This window comes from Adiantum capillus-veneris, chromosome 21 (assembly GCF_014529385.1).
Source record: "Adiantum capillus-veneris isolate H3 chromosome 21, ASM1452938v2, whole genome shotgun sequence".
NCBI classification, from domain to species: domain Eukaryota; kingdom Viridiplantae; phylum Streptophyta; class Polypodiopsida; order Polypodiales; family Pteridaceae; genus Adiantum; species Adiantum capillus-veneris.
In genome coordinates this window covers 76,997,093-77,003,487 of record NC_140951.1, presented here as the reverse complement: position 1 = coordinate 77,003,487, position 6,395 = coordinate 76,997,093, and positions in this window count along the sequence as shown.

Sequence of the window (6,395 nt, the reverse complement as noted above, 5' to 3'; positions counted from 1 at the left end):
TTCCTGATGTAGATTCCGTCCTCGGAAGCTATTGAGTTGAAGCTGGTTCGTCGAGGTGGAAGAGCATTTGAGATGAATGTCCTTAGCCTTCTTCAGTCACTGCAAAATCAAACAACATTGGCACAGTAATTGCATTCTCTTAAAAAGCATATGCAGTTTTAGGTAGACACATTGATTGGTAAAAGAATTTCAAACAATTTGTTAGCAATGAACATTAAATTTCAATGTAATCAAATGCATAAACAGATGTAAAGGTAAAAAATTAAACAAGTCTGGGGTCACTAATTTGACGGTCTAAAGGCACTAGAGATCAAGTATTAATACCATGGGTAAGCTTCTTAATTTTCTGTGGTCAATTAAGTTGTTTAATCGCGAGAGCCAAGTATTCATGTTCGAGGGCTGACTAGAGGCTATATCTAGAAGACTTTGTAGTTAAGCTACCATAAAAGGAATTTCTCATGAAATCATTGCCTGACTGATTACTTTTTCTTTGACCCCCCAAGGTCTTTTCACAGTGATTCAATTATGATGTGTGTGCTTATTTTGTATGCCTTGGGTTTTTTGCTTTTCAAGGAAAAGCGCCCACGCTGGGAACCTCTAGGGCTCTAGTACCATAGGCGATACATGTGAGTGAAGTACCAAATCAAGCTGAGATTTCTCTTCCAACTTAAAATTTTACATCGTGGCACTTTGATTTTTTGCTTGTTCATTTTCAGCATTTAAATTTTGTAACTTTGGGGGGTCATATAACACTGATACACTCCCCAGGCTCATCACATTAGTAAACTCCCTTTATAATACTTAAGCTAAAGGTCGATAGGGTTAAGCCCACTAGAAAGCCCTAGTACATTTTATACAATGCTGCCTAAATCGGATTAAGAACCTAAGTAACCATTGTTTATTAGGAAGGCATTCCCCATGGTATTAAGAGAAGATTTCTAACACCTAACTTGGTCAAACTAGCTTAGTCGGACTGCTTGATTTTTAAACATAGACAAGTGATTATGACAAAACATTACATTGAATTAAATGTTTGATACTAAGCAAATGCACTGAATATTATGCTACCAATCACAATCAAAGCAGACAAACATGGATGCAAAAAGATAAGGGCAATGCTAATGGACAAGAAACACCTGTTTGTGTTGATGGTCGCGCTTGATTTGAAGGTTCCATGAACGTCCAAATCCTATCAATAGCAACACACTCCTATACACACTAGGAAACAAAAGGAATACCTCCAGGAGGCACATTAGTGGGAAAAGAGAACTTCGCTAATCTCTCAACTCTAAAACAGTCATGACATAGGTTTCTGTTTCACTGTACCAAATGTGACATGTGTAGGTCTGAGTCAATGTTTTGACTTTAATGTGCATACTTGTTTGCTAATTGCTCTTGCTCTTTTTTTTTTTTTGGTGAGTATAAAGCTTTATATGTACATTCCCTAAGATCGGAGATTGAGAGGTCAGGGAAAAAGGTTGAGAGGGAAACAAGTGAATAATGACTGTTAGCAAACACTCCCCCCTTCCTTGGGTAGATCATACCATTTGAAATGAGCTTGTCACCCTTTGAAACCAATTGTTCCAGTTGGTAATAGGTGAGGATTTTTGCCAGTAGTTTTCTATTACCCTAGGTGCCTTGTCAAGTTGCAAGGGTGGTAAGGTACTCTCCCAGGATTGAACTTGAAGTGGTTGATCAGGTGATTCTTGAACACTGGGAGGTGTGGATTCTTTTGTAGCTTCATTGAGGTCCATTACTATAGATGGAGGCGGTGTAGAAGCTTTTACCTCTATGGATGTATTACATGATGAGCTAGAATCTTCATAGGACTCTCCCCTTCCTGAGCTAGGTGGAACAAATCGTTCTTTCTTTGGTACCCAAACTAGCTCGGGAGCGGGTGTGTAGCATTCTGTGATTTTTTTCTTTCCACGATCATTGATTCGTTTTGGAGATACGGGATTGGGCTCACTTGGGTCAGGTGATAGGTAAGAGCACAATCTACGTTTTGGCACCCAGATTTGATCATTTCCTTGATAGTAGCCTTGGGCTTCCAATAGTCGTTTAGGGATCCATCGCAACATTTTCTTACTTTTCTTGGAGCGAGTGGTACGTTTCTTACAAGGCTTCTGTTTTTTAGCACTAGATATGGTCACTAAAGAAGCTTTAGGGACCCACTTGTATGTTTTCTTCGTTACATTAGGATGAGTCTTGTCGAAAGCGATATGCATTGCTTGTAGCATATTTAAGGGTATATGCATTTCATCCCCCTCAGGTGTTACCCAGGTCGTCCCCCTATTTCCCCAAGTGTCTATGGTTGATGCTAGGTGGACCCAATCCACATTGTCTGATTCAGTCATCCCAGGTAGGATATCCATATAAGGAGAATCTTGGCCAATGTCTGTATCCTTCTTACAAGTGTAACAATATTGTAGTGGGGCCGAGTGAACTGTGGTGTCAGAGCGATGATCAATAATGGTTTTACTCCCTAAGGGGTGTACCTTACCAGTCACCAAATCCACTCTAAGGACAGAGTCTTGGAATTGCAAATAGACATGATTTTTAGACCAATCGTGAACCATTTGTGCTTCCCTCATGAATGGTCGTCCTAAAATCATTTCATATGACATAAGGTGTTTAGAGAAATCCATTACAATGAACGTATGTCGTACCTTGTGTCCTAGAACTTTGATCTTAAGATCCTTGAGCATCCCCATAGGTTTGGCTATGGTACCATTTGCCATCTTTACCACAATGTTGGTAACACTGAAGCGGGGTTTTCCCATGGATTCCCAACAATCTTTTGTAACGATGCTAACTCCCGCACCACCATCAAGAATTCCCTTTATAGTTAATCCCTTGGTAGTGATGGGTAGGGTCGCATTAGACTCGTCGCCTTCAAAATACTGCCCTAATTCGTTAATGGGTACCTCGATCACAGACTCGTGTCCATCTAAGTCAAGTGATTGCACATGATTTTCCTCATCAATCATAATCGAGTCAGGCCTATTTGGTTGCGCAAACTGCGGTAATCCCGTTCGTAGCTCTCCGTTAAGGAATGCTCGAAGTGCAAGGAATAACTCAGGATCTCCATACAGCTTTGCTATGATCGTGGTTCGAACCTCAGAAGACATGAAGTCCAAGAGTTTGGCAACATTCATTGGCGTTTTGCAGGGTGTAGGTCCTTGACTAGGAACTGGTGAGGATGGAATCTCATATTCCTCAATGGGATCAGGTATTCCTTCGTTAAACATCCTTTCCAACAAGAAGGGTGTATGCTCACTTTCTGATGTCCCGTCCTCACTCCCTTCTTGGATGATACTAGATATGGCTAACGGTCTATGGTTCATGTGAGGTGGATGAACTTGCGTGGGAAACACTGTGTCATGAATTTTGACATGCATGGGTTCTGGTTCTAGTTTCCTTTGAGTCTCCTCCACTAAACCTCTTAGATGTTTCGCCTGCTTAATCTCGTCTACAGGGTTTGGATACGTCCCAATCTTCTTTTTACGATTCTTCCCTTTATGCCCCTGCGGTTTATCTTGGGGGTCTTGGATTGGATTTGGAAACACTTGTGGTGTTTTCAGAGGCTCTTTATGATTTTCTCTTATTCGGTTTTCATTTGGTCCCATGTTACGGTTTTCCTTGTCGGTCTTTCCCTTTGTGGTATTGGTTCTAGTCTCCATTGTCTCGACTGAATCTGAATCATCCTCGAGGTCATTCATATACACGGGGTCATCTCCTGTTCCTATGTTTGTTTTGGAACTTGGCTTTGAATTTTCCGTATTCTGCGACTTCTTCCTTCGTGTCTTCTTTTTCTTTGCTTGGATAACTGACGCGGTATCTCTCTCTTCGAGGATATGTCCTGGCCCTTGAAGCATGGACCGTGTAATCGCATAAGCAGGTGCGACGGGTGGTATTGGCGATGTCACACTAGCAATTTTGACCAAATTTAGGGGTGTGATTTTAGGCGCATTTGGGTTATAGGGGCATTGGGAAATCAAGTGATCTATGCCACAACGATTACATGTGAGTATTGGCATTGCAGACGTGCTCCCTTGATTCATTTGCATCTGTGCAGCATTCTTTTGTAGCCTAATAGGGCACTCCGCTACTCGATGTGGTCCACCACACTCGTAGCATTGAAGAGGTGGCCTCCTAGCCTGGGTGTTGATATTTTGACCTCTGGATGCGAGAGCAGCAGCTTGATAAACCGGCTTGACTTGTCCCAACAATCTTCCATGTAGTATATAGGACATTCTTCCAATGTATCAAGTCCGTAGGCAATACTAGTGTCTATTTCCTCCTCACAACCATCTGCATAAGCATTTGATGGCTCGCAACCCACTTGGTTCATAGGGGTGACTCTTGGATGCGGGGGCTGCGGTCCTAGCACAGGAGGTGGTAACGGTGTAGCTTGTACAACATTTTGAGATCTAGGGACCATGTGTTGCGGTAGTTGCTCAACAGGTGGAGTAGGCATCAATACAGGAGCTCGAGGCGCATCCGTCCAGGCTATAGGTGGTCTATTTGCCATCATACGTTTGATCATTAAACAATCCTTAGCTTGGTGACCATACCTACCACATGCGTTGCAAGTTCCATTAAATTTTACTCTAAACGTAGGGCACTCACTAGTGCTATGTGGACCTAAGCAAATGGAACACCATTGTTGCTCCCTTCTTGGATACATGTGACTATTTTGAGGGGGTCGATTATCCTTAAGAGACTCTTGGATTGCCTTGGTGAGGTCTGTCAAGAATGTCTCAAATACCTTTGGCTCATTGGCAATGGGCTTTGCAGTCATGGGTTCATACTCAATGGCTTGTGAGCTAGTGGATCTCGTGTCAGTAGACACCCTCATGCCTGCTATCATCAAGTTGTCCTCTAGTTGGATTGCATTGGCAGTGACATCTTCCCAGGTTGTGATACCTCTAATCACTAGTCCATTATAGATTCCTTCATTCCTCAACCCTCGAATGAATCGATCAAGCAGTTGGTTATTGTTGAAGCGCTCATTTACAGGGCAGCGAGAGTTTAAGTGCTTTAGACGACTAATGAAGTCTCTTACTGACTCTCCTTCCTTACGTTCGGCCTTCTGTAGCTGAGATGCTACACCCCAAAGCACACCTTCTCGTATGTACTCCTTTAGAAACAACCTTCGAAGGGTAGGGTAGATTGTTTTCTCGTCCACCCTTAGGGTCCTATACCAATCTCCAGCCTTCCCACTTAATGTCAAGCTTAAGGCATTGCACTTATGTAGTTCGTTGCGTTCCCCTAAGGAATCACATACTTGTTCAAACACTTCAATGTGTTTCCTAGCATCTTCATCCCCATTGAATTTTTGCGTGAGTTTGGCAATTTGTACTGCCTTACTTCTAGGCTCTCTATCAGATGCATGACGCATATTTTCCGCGATAGATCGACCTATGGTTTGAGCAAACGCTGCCAAGTCACCTATGTGAGGAGGCAGGGCCGGTGGAGGTACTCTTGGAATCATATGTGGGAGAGGAACGGGTACCGGTCTTGGCATATGTGTAGATGATGCAGGATATGGAACATAACCGGGCATAGGTCCACTCGGATAAGAGCTAGGGAGCGGCACTCGAGGAGCATAAGCAAGTGGTACAATTGGAGGTGTGGGGGCCATGTGTGCATAAGGGGCTAAAGGCACATACGGTCGAGGCCCCATATTAGGTACTACGACACTAGGTAGTGGCACTGCGCTAACCGTAGATGTCATTGGTACATTCTCTGTCAGGCTTATCCCTGGAGTGAGCACTGTGTTTTCCTTGATAGAGGGTCGAGACAAGTTAGGGAAGCTAAAGTTTTCGCTCGGAGGCTCAGATTGCATAGAGACCCCAGGTGAAATGACGTAAGATGGGTCCATGGGGCTCATTAGAGGAGTCTCCATTTGTGATAGAGTAGGCTGCTGAGCCTTGCTCGTATCCAGAAATCTCATGGGGCCAGTTGAGAGTATATTTACCCCTCGGTTTTGCCTTTCGGATTGAATAATGCCATGGATAACATTACAGATCATTTTCTGTTGATCTTCGATGCTCGTGGCACTAGAGGTGGATTGTACAATCTCTATCCATCCTACATGGTAGGCGTGGCCAGAGTGTAGATCCGTCAACACCTCAGTGTGGAGGTCGTATGTCCAATGATCATTAATGAACAATCCTTCTAGAGTCGACGTGTTAACGGTTTCTTGTGAGGTAGAAGCAATGTTGCTCCCCATGGTTTTACTTGTCACCAACGGTACTCTAGAGGGAACTTCTGAAGGAGGCAGCTCAACAGGGCCTTCTTGGTAAGAAGTTGGTAGGATATCCACATGGACACTCTTTGGGGGTGTGGGGTCCACGTGTGATGTGAAAGGAGAGTCCACTTCCCCACCC